The sequence below is a fragment of the Salvelinus fontinalis genome, chromosome 12 (genome assembly GCF_029448725.1).
Source record: "Salvelinus fontinalis isolate EN_2023a chromosome 12, ASM2944872v1, whole genome shotgun sequence".
Classification (NCBI taxonomy): domain Eukaryota; kingdom Metazoa; phylum Chordata; class Actinopteri; order Salmoniformes; family Salmonidae; genus Salvelinus; species Salvelinus fontinalis.
The window spans coordinates 54,839,775-54,864,544 of record NC_074676.1 but is presented as its reverse complement, the minus strand read 5'-3'; the positions used below and the strand labels follow the sequence as shown (position 1 = coordinate 54,864,544).

At 59.4% G+C, this 24,770-nt stretch overlaps 1 protein-coding gene across 1 annotated transcript in view; it reads right to left on the bottom strand.

The window, feature by feature from the left end:
* atp10a (ATPase phospholipid transporting 10A) overlaps positions 1 to 24,770 on the bottom strand; it is a 225,889-nt gene that overhangs the window by 122,408 nt on the left and 78,711 nt on the right. The window lies entirely within an intron of this gene.

Below are 24,770 nucleotides of genomic sequence, written 5' to 3'. Positions count from 1 at the left end.
CCTCTCCTACCTGCTGGCCTCTCCTACCTGCTGCCCTCAACAACAGGCTGCCCTCTCCAACCTGCTGCCCTCTCCAACCTCTTGGCAACATGCTGCCCTCTCCAACCTCTTGGCTACATGCTGCCCTCTCCAACCTGCTGCCCTCTCCAACCTCTTGGCAACATGCTGCCCTCTCCAACATGCTGCCCTCTCCAACCTCTTGGCTACATGCTGCCCTCTACAACATTTTGCCCTCTCCAACCTCTTGGCTACATGCTGCCCTCTCCAACATGCTGGCCTCTCCAACCTCTTGGCAACATGCTGCCCTCTCCAACCTGCTGCCCTCTCCAACCTCTTGGCAACATGCTGCCCTCTCCAACCTGCTGCCCTCTCCAACCTCTTGGCAACATGCTGCCCTCTCCAACATGCTGCCCTCTCCAACATGCTGCCCTCTCCAACATGCTGCCCTCTCCAACCTCTTGGCAACATGCTGCCCTCTCCAACCTGCTGCCCTCTCCAACCTCTTGGCTACATGCTGCCCTCTCCAACATGCTGCCCTCTCCAACCTCTTGGCAACATGCTGCCCTCTCCAACCTCTTGGCAACATGCTGCCCTCTCCAACATGCTGCCCTCTCCAACCTCTTGGCTACCTGCTGCACTCTCCAACCTGCTGCCCTCTCCAACCTGCTGGCCCTCTCCAACCTCTTGGCTACATGCTGCCCTCTCCAACATGCTGCCCTCTCCAACCTCTTGGCAACATGCTGCCCTCTCCAACCTCTTGGCTACCTGCTGCCCTCTCCTACCTGCTGCCCTCTCCTACCTGCTGCCCTATCCAACATGCTGCCCTATCCAACATGCTGCCCTCTCCAACCTGCTGGCCTCAACAACATGCTGCCCTCTCCAACCTGCTGCCCTCTCCAACATGCTGCCCTCTCCTACCTGCTGCCCTCTCCTACCTGCTGCCCTCTCCTACCTGCTGCCCTCTCCTACCTGCTGCCCTATCCAACATGCTGCCCTATCCAACATGCTGCCCTATCCAACATGCTGCCCTCTCCAACCTCTTGGCTACCTGCTGCCCTCTCCTACCTGCTGCCCTCTCCAACATGCTGCCCTCTCCAACCTCTTGGCTACCTGCTGCCTTCTCCAACATGCTGCCCTCTCCAACCTCTTGGCTACCTGCTGCCCTCTCCAACATGCTGGCCTCTCCAACATCTTGGCTACCTGCTACCCTCTCCAACATGCTGCCCTCTCCTACCTGCTGCCCTCTCCTACCTGCTGCCCTCTCCTACCTGCTGCCCTCTCCTACCTGCTGCCCTATCCAACATGCTGCCCTATCCAACATGCTGTCCTCTCCTACCTGCTGCCCTCTCCAACCTCTTGGCTACCTGCTGCCCTCTCCAACCTCTTGGCTACCTGCTGCCCTCTCCAACCTCTTGGCTACCTGCTGCCCTCTCCAACCTCTTGGCTACCTGCTGCCATCTCCAACCTCTTGCCTACCTGCTGCCCTCTCCAACCTCTTGGCTACCTATTGCCCTTTCCAACCTCTTGGCAACCTGCTGCCCTCTCCAACCTCTTGGCTACCTGCTGCCCTCTCCAACATGCTGCCCTCTCCAACATGCTGCCCTCTCCAACCTCTTGGCTACCTGCTGCCCTCTCCAACCTCTTGGCTACCTGCTGCCCTCTCCAACCTCTTGGCTACCGGCTGCCCTCTCCAACATGCTGCCCTCTCCAACCTCTTGGCTACCTGCTGCCCTCTCCAACCTCTTGGCTACCTGCTGCCCTCTCCAACCTCTTGGCTACCTGCTGCCCTCTCCAACCTCTTGGCTACATGCTGCCCTCTCCAACATGCTGCCCTCTCCAACATGCTGCCCTCTCCTACCTGCTGCCCTCTCCAAAATGCTGCCCTCTCCAAAATGCTGCCCTCTCCAACATGCTGCCCTCTCCAACCTGCTGGCCTCTCCAACCTGCTGGCCTCTCCTACCTGCTGCCCTCTCCAACATGCTGCCCTCAACAACAGGCTGCCCTCTCCAACCTGCTGCCCTCTCCAACCTCTTGGCAACATGCTGCCCTCTCCAACCTCTTGGCTACATGCTGCCCTCTCCAACCTGCTGCCCTCTCCAACCTCTTGGCAACATGCTGCCCTCTCCAACATGCTGCCCTCTCCAACCTCTTGGCTACATGCTGCCCTCTACAACATTCTGCCCTCTCCAACCTCTTGGCTACATGCTGCCCTCTCCAACATGCTGGCCTCTCCAACCTCTTGGCAACATGCTGCCCTCTCCAACCTGCTGCCCTCTCCAACCTCTTGGCAACATGCTGCCCTCTCCAACCTGCTGCCCTCTCCAACCTCTTGGCAACATGCTGCCCTCTCCAACATGCTGCCCTCTCCAACATGCTGCCCTCTCCAACATGCTGCCCTCTCCAACATGCTGCCCTCTCCAACATGCTGCCCTCTCCAACATGCTGCCCTCTCCAACATGCTGCCCTCTCCAACCTGCTGCCCTCTCCAACCTCTTGGCTACATGCTGCCCTCTCCAACATGCTGCCCTCTCCAACCTCTTGGCAACATGCTGCCCTCTCCAACCTCTTGGCAACATGCTGCCCTCTCCAACATGCTGCCCTCTCCAACCTCTTGGCTACCTGCTGCACTCTCCAACCTGCTGCCCTCTCCAACATGCTGCCCTCTCCAACCTGCTGCCCTCTCCAACCTCTTGGCTACATGCTGCCCTCTCCAACATGCTGCCCTCTCCAACCTCTTGGCAACATGCTGCCCTCTCCAACCTCTTGGCTACCTGCTGCCCTCTACAACATGCTGCCCTCTCCAACCTCTTGGCTACCTGCTGCCCTCTCCAACCTGCTGCCCTCTCCAACATGCTGCCCTCTCCTACCTGCTGCCCTCTCCTACCTGCTGCCCTCTCCTACCTGCTGCCCTCTCCTACCTGCTGCCCTATCCAACATGCTGCCCTATCCAACATGCTGCCCTCTCCAACCTCTTGGCTACCTGCTGCCCTCTCCAACATGCTGCCCTCTCCTACCTGCTGCCCTCTCCTACCTGCTGCCCTCTCCTACCTGCTGCCCTCTCCTACCTGCTGCCCTATCCAACATGCTGCCCTATCCAACATGCTGCCCTCTCCTACCTGCTGCCCTCTCCAACCTCTTGGCTACCTGCTGCCCTCTCCTACCTGCTGCCCTCTCCAACATGCTGCCCTCTCCAACCTCTTGGCTACCTTCTGCCTTCTCCAACATGCTGCCCTCTCCAACCTCTTGGCTACCTGCTGCCCTCTCCAACATGCTGGCCTCTCCAACATCTTGGCTACCTGCTACCCTCTCCAACATGCTGCCCTCTCCTACCTGCTGCCCTCTCCTACCTGCTGCCCTCTCCTACCTGCTGCCCTATCCAACATGCTGCCCTATCCAACATGCTGCCCTCTCCTACCTGCTGCCCTCTCCAACCTCTTGGCTACCTGCTGCCCTCTCCTACCTGCTGCCCTCTCCAACATGCTGCCCTCTCCAACCTCTTGGCTACCTGCTGCCTTCTCCAACATGCTGCCCTCTCCAACATCTTGGCTACCTGCTGCCCTCTCCAACATGCTCGCCTCTCCAACATCTTGGCTACCTGCTACCCTCTCCAACATGCTGCCCTCTCCAACCTCTTGGCTACCTGCTGCCCTCTTCAACATGCTGCCCTCTCCAACATCTTGGCTACCTGCTGCCCTCTCCAACATGCTGCCCTCTCCAACATCTTGGCTACCTGCTGCCCTCTCCAACATGCTGCCCTCTCCAACCTGCTGCCCTCTCCAACCTGCTGCCCTCTCCAACCTGCTGCCCTCTCCAACATGCTGCCCTCTCCAACCTCTTGGCTACCTGCTGCCCTCTCCAACCTCTTGGCTACATGCTGCCCTCTCCAACATGCTGCCCTCTCCAACATGCTGCCCTCTCCTACCTCTTTGCTACCTGCTGCCCTCTCCAACATGCTGCCCTCTCCAACCTCTTGGCTACCTGCTGCCCTCTCCAACATGCTGCCCTCTCCTACCTGCTGCCCTCTCCAACCTCTTGGCTACCTGCTGCCCTCTCCAACCTCTTGGCTACCTGCTGCCCTCTCCAACCTCTTGGCTACCTGCTGCCCTCTCCAACCTCTTGGCTACCTGCTGCCCTCTCCAACCTCTTGCCTACCTGCTGCCCTCTCCAACCTCTTGGCTACCTATTGCCCTCTCCAACCTCTTGGCTACCTGCTGCCCTCTCCAACCTCTTGGCTACCTGCTGCCCTCTCCAACATGCTGCCCTCTCCAACATGATGCCCTCTCCAACCTCTTGGCTACCTGCTGCCCTCTCCAACCTATTGGCTACCTGCTGCCCTCTCCAACCTCTTGGCTACCGGCTGCCCTCTCCAACATGCTGCCCTCTCCAACCTCTTGGCTACCTGTTGCCCTCTCCAACCTCTTGGCTACCTGCTGCCCTCTCCAACCTCTTGGCTACATGCTGCCCTCTCCAACATGCTGCCCTCTCCAACATGCTGCCCTCTCCTACCTGCTGCCCTCTCCAACCTGCTGCCCTGTCCAAAATGCTGCCCTCTCCAACATGCTGCCCTCTCCAACCTGCTGCCCTCTCCTACCTGCTGCCCTCTCCAACCTGCTGCCCTCTCCAACATGCTGCCATCTCCTACCGGCTGCCCTCTCCAACATGCTGGCCTCTCCTACCTGCTGCCCTCAACAACATGCTGCCCTCAACAAAATGCTGCCCTCTCCAACCTGCTGCCCTCTCCATCCTCTTGGCAACATGCTGCCCTCTCCAACCTCTTGGCTACATGCTGCCCCCTCCAACCTGCTGCCCTCTCCAACCTCTTGGCAACATGCTGCCCTCTCCAACATGCTGCCCTCTCCAACCTCTTGGCTACATGGTGCCCTCTCCAACCTCTTGGCTACATGCTGCTCTCTCCAACATGCTGCCCTCTCAAACCTCTTGGCAACATGCTGCCCTCTCCAACCTGCTGCCCTCTCCAACCTCTTGGCAAAATGCTGCCCTCTCCAACATGCTGCCCTCTCCAACATGCTGCCCTCTCCAACATGCTGCCCTCTCCAACATGCTGCCCTCTCCAACATGCTGCCCTCTCCAACCTCTTGGCAACATGCTGCCCTCTCCAACCTGCTGCCCTCTCCAACCTCTTGGCTACATGCTGCCCTCTTCAACATGCTGCCCTTACCATCCTCTTGGCAACATGCTGCCCTCTCCAACCTCTTGGCAACATGCTGCCCTCTCCAACATGCTGCCCTCTCCAACCTCTTGGCTACCTGCTGCCCTCTCCAACCTGCTGCCCTCTCCAACCTGCTGCCCTCTCCAACATGCTGCCCTCTCCAACCTCTTGGCAACATGCTGCCCTCTCCAACCTCTTGGCTACCTGCTGCCCTCTCCAACATGCTGCCCTCACCAACCTCTTGGCTACCTGCTGCCCTCTCCAACCTGCTGCCCTCTCCAACATGCTGCCCTCTCCTACCTGCTGCCCTCTCCTACCTGCTGCCCTCTCCTACCTGCTGCCCTCTCCTACCTACTGCCCTCTCCAACCTCTTGGCTACCTGCTGCCCTCTCCAACATGCTGCCCTCTCCAACATGCTGCCCTCTCCAACCTCTTGGCTACCTGCTGCCCTCTCCAACATGCTGCCCTCTCCAACATCTTGCCTACCTGCTGCCCTCTCCAACATCTTGGCTACCTGCTGCCCTCTCCAACCTGCTGCCCTCTCCAACCTGCTGCCCTCTCCAACCTGCTGCCCTCTCCAACCTGCTGCCCTCCAACATCTTGGCTACCTGCTACCCTCTACAACATGCTGCCCTGTCCAACCTCTTGGCTACATGCTGCCCTCTCCAACATGCTGCCCTCTCCAACATCTTGGCTACCTGCTGCCCTCTCCAACATCTTGGCTACCTGCTGCCCTCTCCAACATGCTGCCCTCTCCAACCTGCTGCCCTCTCCAACCTGCTGCCCTCTCCAACCTGCTGCCCTCTCCAACATGCTGCCCTCTCCAACATGCTGCCCTCTCCAACCTCTTGGCTACCTGCTGCCCTCTCCAACCTCTTGGCTACATGCTGCCCTCTCCAACATGCTGCCCTCTCCAACATGCTGCCCTCTCCAACATGCTGCCCTCTCCAACATGCTGCCCTCTCCTACCTCTTGGCTACCTGCTGCCCTCTCCAACATGCTGCCCTCTCCAACCTCTTGGCAACATGCTGCCCTCTCCAACATGCTGCCCTCTCCAACATGCTGCCCTCTCCAACATGCTGCCCTCTCCAACATGCTGCCCTCTCCAACATGCTGCCCTCTCCTACCTCTTGGCTACCTGCTGCCCTCTCCAACATGCTGCCCTCTCCAACCTCTTGGCAACATGCTGCCCTCTCCAACATGCTGCCCTCTCCAACATGCTGCCCTCTCCAACATGCTGCCCTCTCCAACATGCTGCCCTCTCCAACATGCTGCCCTCTCCAACATGCTGCCCTCTCCAAACTCTTGGCAACATGCTGCCCTCTCCAACCTGCTGCCCTCTCCAACCTCTTGGCTACATGCTGCCCTCTCCAACATGCTGCCCTCTCCAACCTCTTGGCAACATGCTGCCCTCTCCAACCTCTTGGCAACATGCTGCCCTCTCCAACATGCTGCCCTCTCCAACCTCTTGGCTACCTGCTGCACTCTACAACCTGCTGCCCTCTCCAACATGCTGTCCTCTCCAACCTGCTGCCCTCTCCAACCTCTTGGCTACAAGCTGCCCTCTCCAACATGCTGCCCTCTCCAACCTCTTGGCAACATGCTGCCCTCTCCAACCTCTTGGCTACCTGCTGCCCTCTACAACATGCTGCCCTCTCCAACCTCTTGGCTACCTGCTGCCCTCTCCAACCTGCTGCCCTCTCCAACATGCTGCCCTCTCCAACATGCTGCCCTCTCCTACCTGCTGCCCTCTCCTACCTGCTGCCCTCTCCTACCTGCTGCCCTATCCAACATGCTGCCCTATCCAACATGCTGCCCTCTCCAACCTCTTGGCTACCTGCTGCCCTCTCCAACCTCTTGGCTACATGCTGCCCTCTCCAACATGCTGCCCTCTCCAACATGCTGCCCTCTCCTACCTCTTGGCTACCTGCTGCCCTTTCCAACATGCTGCCCTCTCCAACCTCTTGGCTACCTGCTTCCCTCTCCAACCTCTTGGCTACCTGCTGCCCTCTCCAACCTCTTGGCTACCTGCTGCCCTCTCCAACCTCTTGGCTACCTGCTGCCCTCTCCAACCTCTTGGCTACCTGCTGCCCTCTCCAACATGCTGCCCTCTCCAACATGCTAACCTCTCCAACATGCTGCCCTCTCCAACCTCTTGGCTACCTGCTGCCCTCTCCAACCTCTTGGCTACCTGCTGCCCTCTCCAACCTCTTGGCTACCTGCTGCCCTCTCCAACCTCTTGGCTACCTGCTGCCCTCTCCAACCTCTTGGCTACATGCTGGCCTCTCCTACCTTCTGCCCTCTCCAACATGCTGCCCTCTCCTACCTGCTGCCCTCTCCAACATGCTGCCCTCTCCTACCTGCTGCCCACTCCTACCTGCTGCCCACTCCTACCTGCTGCCCTCTCCTACCTGCTGCCCTCTCCAACATGCTGCCCTTTCCAACCTGCTGCCCTCTCCAACCTGCTGCCCTCTCCAACCTGCTGCCCTCTCCTACCTGCTGCCCTCTCCTACCTGCTGCCCTCTCCTACCTGCTGCCCTCTCCTACCTGCTGCCCTCTCCTACCTGCTGCCCTCTCCTACCTGCTGCCCTCTCCTACCTGCTGCCCTCTCCAACATGCTGCCCTCTCCAACATGCTGCCCTCTCCAACCTGCTGCCCTCTCCAACATGCTGGCCTCTCCAACATGCTGGCCTCTCCTACCTGCTGCCCTCTCCAACATGCTGCCCTCAACAACAGGCTGCCCTCTCCAACCTGCTGCCCTCTCCAACCTCTTGGCAACATGCTGCCCTCTCCAACCTCTTGGCTACATGCTGCCCTCTCCAACCTGCTGCCCTCTCCAACCTCTTGGCAACATGCTGCCCTCTCCAACATGCTGCCCTCTCCAACCTCTTGGCTACATGCTGCCCTCTACAACATTCTGCCCTCTCCAACCTCTTGGCTACATGCTGCCCTCTCCAACATGCTGGCCTCTCCAACCTCTTGGCAACATGCTGCCCTCTCCAACCTGCTGCCCTCTCCAACCTCTTGGCAACATGCTGCCCTCTCCAACCTGCTGCCCTCTCCAACCTCTTGGCAACATGCTGCCCTCTCCAACATGCTGCCCTCTCCAACATGCTGCCCTCTCCAACATGCTGCCCTCTCCAACCTCTTGGCAACATGCTGCCCTCTCCAACCTGCTGCCCTCTCCAACCTCTTGGCTACATGCTGCCCTCTCCAACATGCTGCCCTCTCCAACCTCTTGGCAACATGCTGCCCTCTCCAACCTCTTGGCAACATGCTGCCCTCTCCTACCTGCTGCCCTCTCCAACATGCTGCCCTCTCCAACCTCTTGGCTACCTGCTGCCTTCTCCAACATGCTGCCCTCTCCAACCTCTTGGCTACCTGCTGCCCTCTCCAACATGCTGGCCTCTCCAACCTCTTGGCTACCTGCTGCCCTCTTCAACATGCTGCCCTCTCCAACCTCTTGGCTACCTGCTGCCCTCTTCAACATGCTGCCCTCTCCAACATCTTGGCTACCTGCTGCCCTCTCCAACATGCTGCCCTCTCCAACATGCTGCCCTCTCCAACATGCTGCCCTCTCCAACATGCTGCCCTCTCCAACATCTTGGCTACCTGCTGCCCTCTCCAACATCTTGGCTACCTGCTGCCCTCTCCAACATGCTGCCCTCTCCAACCTCTTGGCTACCTGCTGCCCTCTCCAACCTCTTGGCTACATGCTGCCCTCTCCAACATGCTGCCCTCTCCAACATGCTGCCCTCTCCTACCTCTTGGCTACATGCTGCCCTTTCCAACATGCTGCCCTCTCCAACTTCTTGGCTACCTGCTTCCCTCTCCAACCTCTTGGCTACCTGCTGCCCTCTCCAACCTCTTGGCTACCTGCTGCCCTCTCCAACCTCTTGGCTACCTGCTGCCCTCTCCAACCTCTTGGCTACCTGCTGCCCTCTCCAACATGCTGCCCTCTCCAACATGCTAACCTCTCCAACATGCTGCCCTCTCCAACCTCTTGGCTACCTGCTGCCCTCTCCAACCTCTTGGCTACATGCTGGCCTCTCCTACCTTCTGCCCTCTCCAACATGCTGCCCTCTCCTACCTGCTGCCCTCTCCAACATGCTGCCCTCTCCTACCTGCTGCAAACTCCTACCTGCTGCCCACTCCTACCTGCTGCCCTCTCCTACCTGCTGCCCTCTCCAACATGCAGCCCTTTCCTACCTGCTGCCCTCTCCTACCTGCTGCCCTCTCCAACATGCTGCCCTCTCCAACATGCTGCCCTCTCCAACCTGCTGCCCTCTCCTACCTGCTGCCCTCTCCTACCTGCTGCCCTCTCCTACCTGCTGCCCTCTCCTACCTGCTGCCCTCTCCAACCTGCTGCCCTCTCCAACATGCTGCCCTCTCCAACCTGCTGCCCTCTCCAACATGCTGGCCTCTCCTACCTGCTGGCCTCTCCTACCTGCTGCCCTCTCCAACAGGCTGCCCTCAACAACAGGCTGCCCTCAACAACAGGCTGCCCTCTCCAACCTGCTGCCCTCTCCAACCTCTTGGCAACATGCTGCCCTCTCCAACCTCTTGGCTACATGCTGCCCTCTCCAACCTGCTGCCCTCTCCAACCTCTTGGCAACATGCTGCCCTCTCCAACATGCTGCCCTCTCCAACCTCTTGGCTACATGCTGCCCTCTACAACATTTTGCCCTCTCCAACCTCTTGGCTACATGCTGCCCTCTCCAACATGCTGGCCTCTCCAACCTCTTGGCAACATGCTGCCCTCTCCAACCTGCTGCCCTCTCCAACCTCTTGGCAACATGCTGCCCTCTCCAACCTGCTGCCCTCTCCAACCTCTTGGCAACATGCTGCCCTCTCCAACATGCTGCCCTCTCCAACATGCTGCCCTCTCCAACATGCTGCCCTCTCCAACCTCTTGGCAACATGCTGCCCTCTCCAACCTGCTGCCCTCTCCAACCTCTTGGCTACATGCTGCCCTCTCCAACATGCTGCCCTCTCCAACCTCTTGGCAACATGCTGCCCTCTCCAACCTCTTGGCAACATGCTGCCCTCTCCAACATGCTGCCCTCTCCAACCTCTTGGCTACCTGCTGCACTCTCCAACCTGCTGCCCTCTCCAACCTGCTGCCCTCTCCAACCTCTTGGCTACATGCTGCCCTCTCCAACATGCTGCCCTCTCCAACCTCTTGGCAACATGCTGCCCTCTCCAACCTCTTGGCTACCTGCTGCCCTCTCCTACCTGCTGCCCTCTCCTACCTGCTGCCCTATCCAACATGCTGCCCTATCCAACATGCTGCCCTCTCCAACCTGCTGCCCTCTCCAACCTGCTGCCCTCTCCAACCTGCTGCCCTCTCCAACATGCTGCCCTCTCCTACCTGCTGCCCTCTCCTACCTGCTGCCCTCTCCTACCTGCTGCCCTCTCCTACCTGCTGCCCTATCCAACATGCTGCCCTATCCAACATGCTGCCCTATCCAACATGCTGCCCTCTCCAACCTCTTGGCTACCTGCTGCCCTCTCCTACCTGCTGCCCTCTCCAACATGCTGCCCTCTCCAACCTCTTGGCTACCTGCTGCCTTCTCCAACATGCTGCCCTCTCCAACCTCTTGGCTACCTGCTGCCCTCTCCAACATGCTGGCCTCTCCAACATCTTGGCTACCTGCTACCCTCTCCAACATGCTGCCCTCTCCTACCTGCTGCCCTCTCCTACCTGCTGCCCTCTCCTACCTGCTGCCCTCTCCTACCTGCTGCCCTATCCAACATGCTGCCCTATCCAACATGCTGTCCTCTCCTACCTGCTGCCCTCTCCAACCTCTTGGCTACCTGCTGCCCTCTCCTACCTGCTGCCCTCTCCAACATGCTGCCCTCTCCAACCTCTTGGCTACCTGCTGCCTTCTCCAACATGCTGCCCTCTCCAACCTCTTGGCTACCTGCTGCCCTCTCCAACATGCTGGCCTCTCCAACATCTTGGCTACCTGCTACCCTCTCCAACATGCTGCCCTCTCCAACCTCTTGGCTACCTGCTGCCCTCTTCAACATGCTGCCCTCTCCAACATCTTGGCTACCTGCTGCCCTCTCCAACATGCTGCCCTCTCCAACATCTTGGCTACCTGCTGCCCTCTCCAACATGCTGCCCTCTCCAACATGCTGCCCTCTCCAACCTGCTGCCCTCTCCAACCTGCTGCCCTCTCCAACCTGCTGCCCTCTCCAACATGCTGCCCTCTCCAACCTCTTGGCTACCTGCTGCCCTCTCCAACATGCTGCCCTCTCCAACATCTTGGCTACCTGCTGCCCTCTCCAACATGCTGCCCTCTCCAACATGCTGCCCTCTCCAACCTGCTGCCTTCTCCAACCTGCTGCCCTCTCCAACCTGCTGCCCTCTCCAACATGCTGCCCTCTCCAACCTCTTGGCTACCTGCTGCCCTCTCCAACCTCTTGGCTACATGCTGCCCTCTCCAACATGCTGCCCTCTCCAACATGCTGCCCTCTCCTACCTCTTGGCTACCTGCTGCCCTCTCCAACATGCTGCCCTCTCCAACCTCTTGGCTACCTGCTGCCCTCTCCAACATGCTGCCCTCTCCTACCTGCTGCCCTCTCCAACCTCTTGGCTACCTGCTGCCCTCTCCAACCTCTTGGCTACCTGCTGCCCTCTCCAACCTCTTGGCTACCTGCTGCCCTCTCCAACCTCTTGGCTACCTGCTGCCCTCTCCAACCTCTTGGCTACCTGCTGCCCTCTCCAACCTCTTGCCTACCTGCTGCCCTCTCCAACCTCTTGGCTACCTATTGCCCTCTCCAACCTCTTGGCAACCTGCTGCCCTCTCCAACCTCTTGGCTACCTGCTGCCCTCTCCAACATGCTGCCCTCTCCAACATGCTGCCCTCTCCTACCTGCTGCCCTCTCCAAAATGCTGCCCTCTCCAAAATGCTGCCCTCTCCAACCTGCTGGCCTCTCCAACCTGCTGGCCTCTCCAACCTGCTGGCCTCTCCTACCTGCTGCCCTCTCCAACATGCTGCCCTCAACAACAGGCTGCCCTCTCCAACCTGCTGCCCTCTCCAACCTCTTGGCAACATGCTGCCCTCTCCAACCTCTTGGCTACATGCTGCCCTCTCCAACCTGCTGCCCTCTCCAACCTCTTGGCAACATGCTGCCCTCTCCAACATGCTGCCCTCTCCAACCTCTTGGCTACATGCTGCCCTCTACAACATTCTGCCCTCTCCAACCTCTTGGCTACATGCTGCCCTCTCCAACATGCTGGCCTCTCCAACCTCTTGGCAACATGCTGCCCTCTCCAACCTGCTGCCCTCTCCAACCTCTTGGCAACATGCTGCCCTCTCCAACCTGCTGCCCTCTCCAACCTCTTGGCAACATGCTGCCCTCTCCAACATGCTGCCCTCTCCAACATGCTGCCCTCTCCAACATGCTGCCCTCTCCAACATGCTGCCCTCTCCAACATGCTGCCCTCTCCAACATGCTGCCCTCTCCAACATGCTGCCCTCTCCAACCTCTTGGCTACATGCTGCCCTCTCCAACATGCTGCCCTCTCCAACCTCTTGGCAACATGCTGCCCTCTCCAACCTCTTGGCAACATGCTGCCCTCTCCAACATGCTGCCCTCTCCAACCTCTTGGCTACCTGCTGCACTCTCCAACCTGCTGCCCTCTCCAACATGCTGCCCTCTCCAACCTGCTGCCCTCTCCAACCTGCTGCCCTCTCCAACCTCTTGGCTACATGCTGCCCTCTCCAACATGCTGCCCTCTCCAACCTCTTGGCAACATGCTGCCCTCTCCAACCTCTTGGCTACCTGCTGCCCTCTACAACATGCTGCCCTCTCCAACCTCTTGGCTACCTGCTGCCCTCTCCAACCTGCTGCCCTCTCCAACATGCTGCCCTCTCCAACCTGCTGCCCTCTCCAACATGCTGCCCTCTCCAACCTCTTGGCTACCTGCTGCCCTCTCCAACCTCTTGGCTACATGCTGCCCTCTCCAACATGCTGCCCTCTCCAACATGCTGCCCTCACCTACCTCTTGGCTACCTGCTGCCCTCTCCAACATGCTGCCCTCTCCAACCTCTTGGCTACCTGCTGCCCTCTCCAACATGCTGCCCTCTCCTACCTGCTGCCCTCTCCAACCTCTTGGCTACCTGCTGCCCTCTCCAACCTCTTGGCTACCTGCTGCCCTCTCCAACCTCTTGGCTACCTGCTGCCCTCTCCAACCTCTTGGCTACCTGCTGCCCTCTCCAACCTCTTGGCTACCTGCTGCCCTCTCCAACCTCTTGCCTACCTGCTGCCCTCTCCAACCTCTTGGCTACCTATTGCCCTCTCCAACCTCTTGGCAACCTGCTGCCCTCTCCAACCTCTTGGCTACCTGCTGCCCTCTCCAACATGCTGCCCTCTCCAACATGCTGCCCTCTCCAACCTCTTGGCTACCTGCTGCCCTCTCCAACCTATTGGCTACCTGCTGCCCTCTCCAACCTCTTGGCTACCGGCTGCCCTCTCCAACATGCTGCCCTCTCCAACCTCTTGGCTACCTGCTGCCCTCTCCAACCTCTTGGCTACCTGCTGCCCTCTCCAACCTCTTGGCTACCTGCTGCCCTCTCCAACCTCTTGGCTACATGCTGCCCTCTCCAACATGCTGCCCTCTCCAACATGCTGCCCTCTCCTACCTGCTGCTCTCTCCAAAATGCTGCCCTCTCCAAAATGCTGCCCTCTCCAACATGCTGCCCTCTCCAACCTGCTGGCCTCTCCAACCTGCTGGCCTCTCCTACCTGCTGCCCTCTCCAACATGCTGCCCTCAACAACAGGCTGCCCTCTCCAACCTGCTGCCCTCTCCAACCTCTTGGCAACATGCTGCCCTCTCCAACCTCTTGGCTACATGCTGCCCTCTCCAACCTGCTGCCCTCTCCAACCTCTTGGCAACATGCTGCCCTCTCCAACATGCTGCCCTCTCCTACCTCTTGGCTACATGCTGCCCTCTACAACATTCTGCCCTCTCCAACCTCTTGGCTACATGCTGCCCTCTCCAACATGCTGGCCTCTCCAACCTCTTGGCAACATGCTGCCCTCTCCAACCTGCTGCCCTCTCCAACCTCTTGGCAACATGCTGCCCTCTCCAACCTGCTGCCCTCTCCAACCTCTTGGCAACATGCTGCCCTCTCCAACATGCTGCCCTCTCCAACATGCTGCCCTCTCCAACATGCTGCCCTCTCCAACATGCTGCCCTCTCCAACATGCTGCCCTTTCCAACATGCTGCCCTCTCCAACCTGCTGCCCTCTCCAACCTCTTGGCTACATGCTGCCCTCTCCAACATGCTGCCCTCTCCAACCTCTTGGCAACATGCTGCCCTCTCCAACCTCTTGGCAACATGCTGCCCTCTCCAACATGCTGCCCTCTCCAACCTCTTGGCTACCTGCTGCACTCTCCAACCTGCTGCCCTCTCCAACATGCTGCCCTCTCCAACCTGCTGCCCTCTCCAACCTCTTGGCTACATGCTGCCCTCTCCAACATGCTGCCCTCTCCAACCTCTTGGCAACATGCTGCCCTCTCCAACCTCTTGGCTACCTGCTGCCCTCTACAACATGCTGCCCTCTCCAACCTCTTGGCTACCTGCTGCCCTCTCCAACCTGCTGCCCTCTCCAACATGCTGCCCTCTCCTACCTGCTGCCCTCTCCTACCTGCTGCCCTCTCCTACCTGCTGCCCTCTCCTACCTGCTGCCCTATCCAACATGCTGCCCTATCCAACATGCTGCCCTCTCCAACCTCTTGGCTACCTGCTGCCCTCTCCAACATGCTGCCCTCTCCTACCTGCTGCCCTCTCCTACCTGCTGCCCTCTCCTACCTGCTGCCCTCTCCTACCTGCTGCCCTATCCAACATGCTGCCCTATCCAACATGCTGCCCTCTCCTACCTGCTGCCCTCTCCAACCTCTTGGCTACCTGCTGCCCTCTCCTACCTGCTGCCCTCTCCAACATGCTGCCCTCTCCAACCTCTTGGCTACCTTCTGCCTTCTCCAACATGCTGCCCTCTCCAACCTCTTGGCTACCTGCTGCCCTCTCCAACATGCTGGCCTCTCCAACATCTTGGCTACCTGCTACCCTCTCCAACATGCTGCCCTCTCCTACCTGCTGCCCTCTCCTACCTGCTGCCCTCTCCTACCTGCTGCCCTCTCCTACCTGCTGCCCTATCCAACATGCTGCCCTATCCAACATGCTGCCCTCTCCTACCTGCTGCCCTCTCCAACCTCTTGGCTACCTGCTGCCCTCTCCTACCTGCTGCCCTCTCCAACATGCTGCCCTCTCCAACCTCTTGGCTACCTGCTGCCTTCTCCAACATGCTGCCCTCTCCAACCTCTTGGCTACCTGCTGCCCTCTCCAACATGCTCGCCTCTCCAACATCTTGGCTACCTGCTACCCTCTCCAACATGCTGCCCTCTCCAACCTCTTGGCTACCTGCTGCCCTCTTCAACATGCTGCCCTCTCCAACATCTTGGCTACCTGCTGCCCTCTCCAACATGCTGCCCTCTCCAACATCTTGGCTACCTGCTGCCCTCTCCAACATGCTGCCCTCTCCAACCTGCTGCCCTCTCCAACCTGCTGCCCTCTCCAACCTGCTGCCCTCTCCAACATGCTGCCCTCTCCAACCTCTTGGCTACCTGCTGCCCTCTCCAACCTCTTGGCTACATGCTGCCCTCTCCAACATGCTGCCCTCTCCAACATGCTGCCCTCTCCTACCTCTTGGCTACCTGCTGCCCTCTCCAACATGCTGCCCTCTCCAACCTCTTGGCTACCTGCTGCCCTCTCCAACATGCTGCCCTCTCCTACCTGCTGCCCTCTCCAACCTCTTGGCTACCTGCTGCCCTCTCCAACCTCTTGGCTACCTGCTGCCCTCTCCAACCTCTTGGCTACCTGCTGCCCTCTCCAACCTCTTGGCTACCTGCTGCCCTCTCCAACCTCTTGCCTACCTGCTGCCCTCTCCAACCTCTTGGCTACCTATTGCCCTCTCCAACCTCTTGGCTACCTGCTGCCCTCTCCAACCTCTTGGCTACCTGCTGCCCTCTCCAACATGCTGCCCTCTCCAACATGCTGCCCTCTCCAACCTCTTGGCTACCTGCTGCCCTCTCCAACCTATTGGCTACCTGCTGCCCTCTCCAACCTCTTGGCTACCGGCTGCCCTCTCCAACATGCTGCCCTCTCCAACCTCTTGGCTACCTGTTGCCCTCTCCAACCTCTTGGCTACCTGCTGCCCTCTCCAACCTCTTGGCTACCTGCTGCCCTCTCCAACCTCTTGGCTACATGCTGCCCTCTCCAACATGCTGCCCTCTCCAACATGCTGCCCTCTCCTACCTGCTGCCCTCTCCAACCTGCTGCCCTCTCCAACCTGCTGCCCTGTCCAAAATGCTGCCCTCTCCAACCTGCTGCCCTCTCCTACCTGCTGCCCTCTCCAACCTGCTGCCCTCTCCAACATGCTGCCCTCTCCTACCTGCTGCCCTCTCCAACATGCTGCCCTCTCCTACCTGCTGCAAACTCCTACCTGCTGCCCACTCCTACCTGCTGCCCTCTCCTACCTGCTGCCCTCTCCAACATGCAGCCCTTTCCTACCTGCTGCCCTCTCCTATCTGCTGCCCTCTCCAACATGCTGCCCTCTCCAACATGCTGCCCTCTCCAACCTGCTGCCTTCTCCTACCTGCTGCCCTCTCCTACCTGCTGCCCTCTCCTACCTGCTGCCCTCTCCAACCTGCTGCCCTCTCCAACATGCTGCCCTCTCCAACCTGCTGCCCTCTCCAACATGCTGGCCTCTCCTACCTGCTGGCCTCTCCTACCTGCTGCCCTCTCCAACAGGCTGCCCTCAACAACAGGCTGCCCTCAACAACAGGCTGCCCTCTCCAACCTGCTGCCCTCTCCAACCTCTTGGCAACATGCTGCCCTCTCCAACCTCTTGGCTACATGCTGCCCTCTCCAACCTGCTGCCCTCTCCAACCTCTTGGCAACATGCTGCCCTCTCCAACATGCTGCCCTCTCCAACCTCTTGGCTACATGCTGCCCTCTACAACATTTTGCCCTCTCCAACCTCTTGGCTACATGCTGCCCTCTCCAACATGCTGGCCTCTCCAACCTCTTGGCAACATGCTGCCCTCTCCAACCTGCTGCCCTCTCCAACCTCTTGGCAACATGCTGCCCTCTCCAACCTGCTGCCCTCTCCAACCTCTTGGCAACATGCTGCCCTCTCCAACATGCTGCCCTCTCCAACATGCTGCCCTCTCCAACATGCTGCCCTCTCCAACCTCTTGGCAACATGCTGCCCTCTCCAACCTGCTGCCCTCTCCAACCTCTTGGCTACATGCTGCCCTCTCCAACATGCTGCCCTCTCCAACCTCTTGGCAACATGCTGCCCTCTCCAACCTCTTGGCAACATGCTGCCCTCTCCAACATGCTGCCCTCTCCAACCTCTTGGCTACCTGCTGCACTCTCCAACCTGCTGCCCTCTCCAACCTGCTGCCCTCTCCAACCTCTTGGCTACATGCTGCCCTCTCAACATGCTGCCCTCTCCAACCTCTTGGCAACATGCTGCCCTCTCCAACCTCTTGGCTACCTGCTGCCCTCTCCTACCTGCTGCCCTCTCCTACCTGCTGCCCTATCCAACATGCTGCCCTATCCAACATGCTGCCCTCTCCAACCTGCTGCCCTCTCCAACCTGCTGCCCTCTCCAACCTGCTGCCCTCTCCAACATGCTGCCCTCTCCTACCTGCTGCCCTCTCCTACCTGCTGCCCTCTCCTACCCGCTGCCCTCTCCTACCTGCTGCCCTATCCAACATGCTGCCCTATCCAACATGCTGCCCTATCCAACATGCTGCCCTCTCCAACCTCTTGGCTACCTGCTGCCCTCTCCTACCTGCTGCCCTCTCCAACATGCTGCCCTCTCCAACCTCTTGGCTACCTGCTGCCTTCTCCAACATGCTGCCCTCTCCAACCTCTTGGCTACCTGCTGCCCTCTCCAACATGCTGGCCTCTCCAACATCTTGGCTACCTGCTACCCTCTCCAACATGCTGCCCTCTCCTACCTGCTGCCCTCTCCTACCTGCTGCCCTCTCCTACCTGCTGCCCTCTCCTACCTGCTGCCCTATCCAACATGCTGCCCTATCCAACATGCTGTCCTCTCCTACCTGCTGCCCTCTCCAACCTCTTGGCTACCTGCTGCCCTCTCCTACCTGCTGCCCTCTCCAACATGCTGCCCTCTCCAACCTCTTGGCTACCTGCTGCCTTCTCCAACATGCTGCCCTCTCCAACCTCTTGGCTACCTGCTGCCCTCTCCAACATGCTGGCCTCTCCAACATCTTGGCTACCTGCTACCCTCTCCAACATGCTGCCCTCTCCAACCTCTTGGCTACCTGCTGCCCTCTTCAACATGCTGCCCTCTCCAACATCTTGGCTACCTGCTGCCCTCTCCAACATGCTGCCCTCTCCAACATCTTGGCTACCTGCTGCCCTCTCCAACATGCTGCCCTCTCCAACATGCTGCCCTCTCCAACCTGCTGCCCTCTCCAACCTGCTGCCCTTTCCAACCTGCTGCCCTCTCCAACATGCTGCCCTCTCCAACCTCTTGGCTACCTGCTGCCCTCTCCAACATGCTGCCCTCTCCAACATCTTGGCTACCTGCTGCCCTCTCCAACATGCTGCCCTCTCCAACATGCTGCCCTCTCCAACCTGCTGCCTTCTCCAACCTGCTGCCCTCTCCAACCTGCTGCCCTCTCCAACATGCTGCCCTCTCCAACCTCTTGGCTACCTGCTGCCCTCTCCAACCTCTTGGCTACATGCTGCCCTCTCCAACATGCTGCCCTCTCCAACATGCTGCCCTCTCCTACCTCTTGGCTACCTGCTGCCCTCTCCAACATGCTGCCCTCTCCAACCTCTTGGCTACCTGCTGCCCTCTCCAACATGCTGCCCTCTCCTACCTGCTGCCCTCTCCAACCTCTTGGCTACCTGCTGCCCTCTCCAACCTCTTGGCTACCTGCTGCCCTCTCCAACCTCTTGGCTACCTGCTGCCCTCTCCAACCTCTTGGCTACCTGCTGCCCTCTCCAACCTCTTGGCTACCTGCTGCCCTCTCCAACCTCTTGCCTACCTGCTGCCCTCTCCAACCTCTTGGCTACCTATTGCCCTCTCCAACCTCTTGGCAACCTGCTGCCCTCTCCAACCTCTTGGCTACCTGCTGCCCTCTCCAACATGCTGCCCTCTCCAACATGCTGCCCTCTCCAACCTCTTGGCTACCTGCTGCCCTCTCCAACCTATTGGCTACCTGCTGCCCTCTCCAACCTCTTGGCTACCGGCTGCCCTCTCCAACATGCTGCCCTCTCCAACCTCTTGGCTACCTGCTGCCCTCTCCAACCTCTTGGCTACCTGCTGCCCTCTCCAACCTCTTGGCTACCTGCTGCCCTCTCCAACCTCTTGGCTACATGCTGCCCTCTCCAACATGCTGCCCTCTCCAACATGCTGCCCTCTCCTACCTGCTGCCCTCTCCAAAATGCTGCCCTCTCCAAAATGCTGCCCTCTCCAACATGCTGCCCTCTCCAACCTGCTGGCCTCTCCAACCTGCTGGCCTCTCCTACCTGCTGCCCTCTCCAACATGCTGCCCTCAACAACAGGCTGCCCTCCAACCTGCTGCCCTCTCCAACCTCTTGGCAACATAATGCCCTCTCCAACCTCTTGGCTACATGCTGCCCTCTCCAACCTGCTGCCCTCTCCAACCTCTTGGCAACATGCTGCCCTCTCCAACATGCTGCCCTCTCCAACCTCTTGGCTACATGCTGCCCTCTACAACATTCTGCCCTCTCCAACCTCTTGGCTACATGCTGCCCTCTCCAACATGCTGGCCTCTCCAACCTCTTGGCAACATGCTGCCCTCTCCAACCTGCTGCCCTCTCCAACCTCTTGGCAACATGCTGCCCTCTCCAACCTGCTGCCCTCTCCAACCTCTTGGCAACATGCTGCCCTCTCCAACATGCTGCCCTCTCCAACATGCTGCCCTCTCCAACATGCTGCCCTCTCCAACATGCTGCCCTCTCCAACATGCTGCCCTCTCCAACATGCTGCCCTCTCCAACCTGCTGCCCTCTCCAACCTCTTGGCTACATGCTGCCCTCTCCAACATGCTGCCCTCTCCAACCTCTTGGCAACATGCTGCCCTCTCCAACCTCTTGGCAACATGCTGCCCTCTCCAACATGCTGCCCTCTCCAACCTCTTGGCTACCTGCTGCACTCTCCAACCTGCTGCCCTCTCCAACATGCTGCCCTCTCCAACCTGCTGCCCTCTCCAACCTCTTGGCTACATGCTGCCCTCTCCAACATGCTGCCCTCTCCAACCTCTTGGCAACATGCTGCCCTCTCCAACCTCTTGGCTACCTGCTGCCCTCTACAACATGCTGCCCTCTCCAACCTCTTGGCTACCTGCTGCCCTCTCCAACCTGCTGCCCTCTCCAACATGCTGCCCTCTCCAACCTGCTGCCCTCTCCAACATGCTGCCCTCTCCAACCTCTTGGCTACCTGCTGCCCTCTCCAACCTCTTGGCTACATGCTGCCCTCTCCAACATGCTGCCCTCTCCAACATGCTGCCCTCTCCTACCTCTTGGCTACCTGCTGCCCTCTCCAACATGCTGCCCTCTCCAACCTCTTGGCTACCTGCTGCCCTCTCCAACATGCTGCCCTCTCCTACCTGCTGCCCTCTCCAACCTCTTGGCTACCTGCTGCCCTCTCCAACCTCTTGGCTACCTGCTGCCCTCTCCAACCTCTTGGCTACCTGCTGCCCTCTCCAACCTCTTGGCTACCTGCTGCCCTCTCCAACCTCTTGGCTACCTGCTGCCCTCTCCAACCTCTTGCCTACCTGCTGCCCTCTCCAACCTCTTGGCTACCTATTGCCCTCTCCAACCTCTTGGCAACCTGCTGCCCTCTCCAACCTCTTGGCTACCTGCTGCCCTCTCCAACATGCTGCCCTCTCCAACATGCTGCCCTCTCCAACCTCTTGGCTACCTGCTGCCCTCTCCAACCTATTGGCTACCTGCTGCCCTCTCCAACCTCTTGGCTACCGGCTGCCCTCTCCAACATGCTGCCCTCTCCAACCTCTTGGCTACCTGCTGCCCTCTCCAACCTCTTGGCTACCTGCTGCCCTCTCCAACCTCTTGGCTACCTGCTGCCCTCTCCAACCTCTTGGCTACATGCTGCCCTCTCCAACATGCTGCCCTCTCCAACATGCTGCCCTCTCCTACCTGCTGCCCTCTCCAAAATGCTGCCCTCTCCAAAATGCTGCCCTCTCCAACCTGCTGGCCTCTCCAACCTGCTGGCCTCTCCAACCTGCTGGCCTCTCCTACCTGCTGCCCTCTCCAACATGCTGCCCTCAACAACAGGCTGCCCTCTCCAACCTGCTGCCCTCTCCAACCTCTTGGCAACATGCTGCCCTCTCCAACCTCTTGGCTACATGCTGCCCTCTCCAACCTGCTGCCCTCTCCAACCTCTTGGCAACATGCTGCCCTCTCCAACATGCTGCCCTCTCCAACCTCTTGGCTACATGCTGCCCTCTACAACATTCTGCCCTCTCCAACCTCTTGGCTACATGCTGCCCTCTCCAACATGCTGGCCTCTCCAACCTCTTGGCAACATGCTGCCCTCTCCAACCTGCTGCCCTCTCCAACCTCTTGGCAACATGCTGCCCTCTCCAACCTGCTGCCCTCTCCAACCTCTTGGCAACATGCTGCCCTCTCCAACATGCTGCCCTCTCCAACATGCTGCCCTCTCCAACATGCTGCCCTCTCCAACATGCTGCCCTCTCCAACATGCTGCCCTCTCCAACATGCTGCCCTCTCCAACCTCTTGGCTACATGCTGCCCTCTCCAACATGCTGCCCTCTCCAACCTCTTGGCAACATGCTGCCCTCTCCAACCTCTTGGCAACATGCTGCCCTCTCCAACATGCTGCCCTCTCCAACCTCTTGGCTACCTGCTGCACTCTCCAACCTGCTGCCCTCTCCAACATGCTGCCCTCTCCAACCTGCTGCCCTCTCCAACCTCTTGGCTACATGCTGCCCTCTCCAACATGCTGCCCTCTCCAACCTCTTGGCAACATGCTGCCCTCTCCAACCTCTTGGCTACCTGCTGCCCTCTACAACATGCTGCCCTCTCCAACCTCTTGGCTACCTGCTGCCCTCTCCAACCTGCTGCCCTCTCCAACATGCTGCCCTCTCCTACCTGCTGCCCTCTCCTACCTGCTGCCCTGTCCTACCTGCTGCCCTCTCCTACCTGCTGCCCTATCCAACATGCTGCCCTATCCAACATGCTGCCCTCTCCAACCTCTTGGCTACCTGCTGCCCTCTCCAACATGCTGCCCTCTCCTACCTGCTGCCCTCTCCTACCTGCTGCCCTCTCCTACCTGCTGCCCTCTCCTACCTGCTGCCCTATCCAACATGCTGCCCTATCCAACATGCTGCCCTCTCCTACCTGCTGCCCTCTCCAACCTCTTGGCTACCTGCTGCCCTCTCCTACCTGCTGCCCTCTCCAACATGCTGCCCTCTCCAACCTCTTGGCTACCTTCTGCCTTCTCCAACATGCTGCCCTCTCCAACCTCTTGGCTACCTGCTGCCCTCTCCAACATGCTGGCCTCTCCAACATCTTGGCTACCTGCTACCCTCTCCAACATGCTGCCCTCTCCTACCTGCTGCCCTCTCCTACCTGCTGCCCTCTCCTACCTGCTGCCCTCTCCTACCTGCTGCCCTCTCCTACCTGCTGCCCTATCCAACATGCTGCCCTATCCAACATGCTGCCCTCTCCTACCTGCTGCCCTCTCCAACCTCTTGGCTACCTGCTGCCCTCTCCTACCTGCTGCCCTCTCCAACATGCTGCCCTCTCCAACCTCTTGGCTACCTGCTGCCTTCTCCAACATGCTGCCCTCTCCAACCTCTTGGCTACCTGCTGCCCTCTCCAACATGCTCGCCTCTCCAACATCTTGGCTACCTGCTACCCTCTCCAACATGCTGCCCTCTCCAACCTCTTGGCTACCTGCTGCCCTCTTCAACATGCTGCCCTCTCCAACATCTTGGCTACCTGCTGCCCTCTCCAACATGCTGCCCTCTCCAACATCTTGGCTACCTGCTGCCCTCTCCAACATGCTGCCCTCTCCAACCTGCTGCCCTCTCCAACATGCTGCCCTCTCCAACCTCTTGGCTACCTGCTGCCCTCTCCAACATGCTGCCCTCTCCTACCTGCTGCCCTCTCCAACCTCTTGGCTACCTGCTGCCCTCTCCAACCTCTTGGCTACCTGCTGCCCTCTCCAACCTCTTGGCTACCTGCTGCCCTCTCCAACCTCTTGGCTACCTGCTGCCCTCTCCAACCTCTTGGCTACCTGCTGCCCTCTCCAACCTCTTGCCTACCTGCTGCCCTCTCCAACCTCTTGGCTACCTATTGCCCTCTCCAACCTCTTGGCAACCTGCTGCCCTCTCCAACCTCTTGGCTACCTGCTGCCCTCTCCAACATGCTGCCCTCTCCAACATGCTGCCCTCTCCAACCTCTTGGCTACCTGCTGCCCTCTCCAACCTATTGGCTACCTGCTGCCCTCTCCAACCTCTTGGCTACCGGCTGCCCTCTCCAACATGCTGCCCTCTCCAACCTCTTGGCTACCTGCTGCCCTCTCCAACCTCTTGGCTACCTGCTGCCCTCTCCAACCTCTTGGCTACCTGCTGCCCTCTCCAACCTCTTGGCTACATGCTGCCCTCTCCAACATGCTGCCCTCTCCAACATGCTGCCCTCTCCTACCTGCTGCCCTCTCCAAAATGCTGCCCTCTCCAAAATGCTGCCCTCTCCAACATGCTGCCCTCTCCAACCTGCTGGCCTCTCCAACCTGCTGGCCTCTCCTACCTGCTGCCCTCTCCAACATGCTGCCCTCAACAACAGGCTGCCCTCTCCAACCTGCTGCCCTCTCCAACCTCTTGGCAACATGCTGCCCTCTCCAACCTCTTGGCTACATGCTGCCCTCTCCAACCTGCTGCCCTCTCCAACCTCTTGGCAACATGCTGCCCTCTCCAACATGCTGCCCTCTCCAACCTCTTGGCTACATGCTGCCCTCTACAACATTCTGCCCTCTCCAACCTCTTGGCTACATGCTGCCCTCTCCAACATGCTGGCCTCTCCAACCTCTTGGCAACATGCTGCCCTCTCCAACCTGCTGCCCTCTCCAACCTCTTGGCAACATGCTGCCCTCTCCAACCTGCTGCCCTCTCCAACCTCTTGGCAACATGCTGCCCTCTCCAACATGCTGCCCTCTCCAACATGCTGCCCTCTCCAACATGCTGCCCTCTCCAACATGCTGCCCTCTCCAACATGCTGCCCTCTCCAACATGCTGCCCTCTCCAACCTCTTGGCTACATGCTGCCCTCTCCAACATGCTGCCCTCTCCAACCTCTTGGCAACACGCTGCCCTCTCCAACCTCTTGGCAACATGCTGCCCTCTCCAACATGCTGCCCTCTCCAACCTCTTGGCTACCTGCTGCACTCTCCAACCTGCTGCCCTCTCCAACATGCTGCCCTCTCCAACCTGCTGCCCTCTCCAACCTCTTGGCTACATGCTGCCCTCTCCAACAT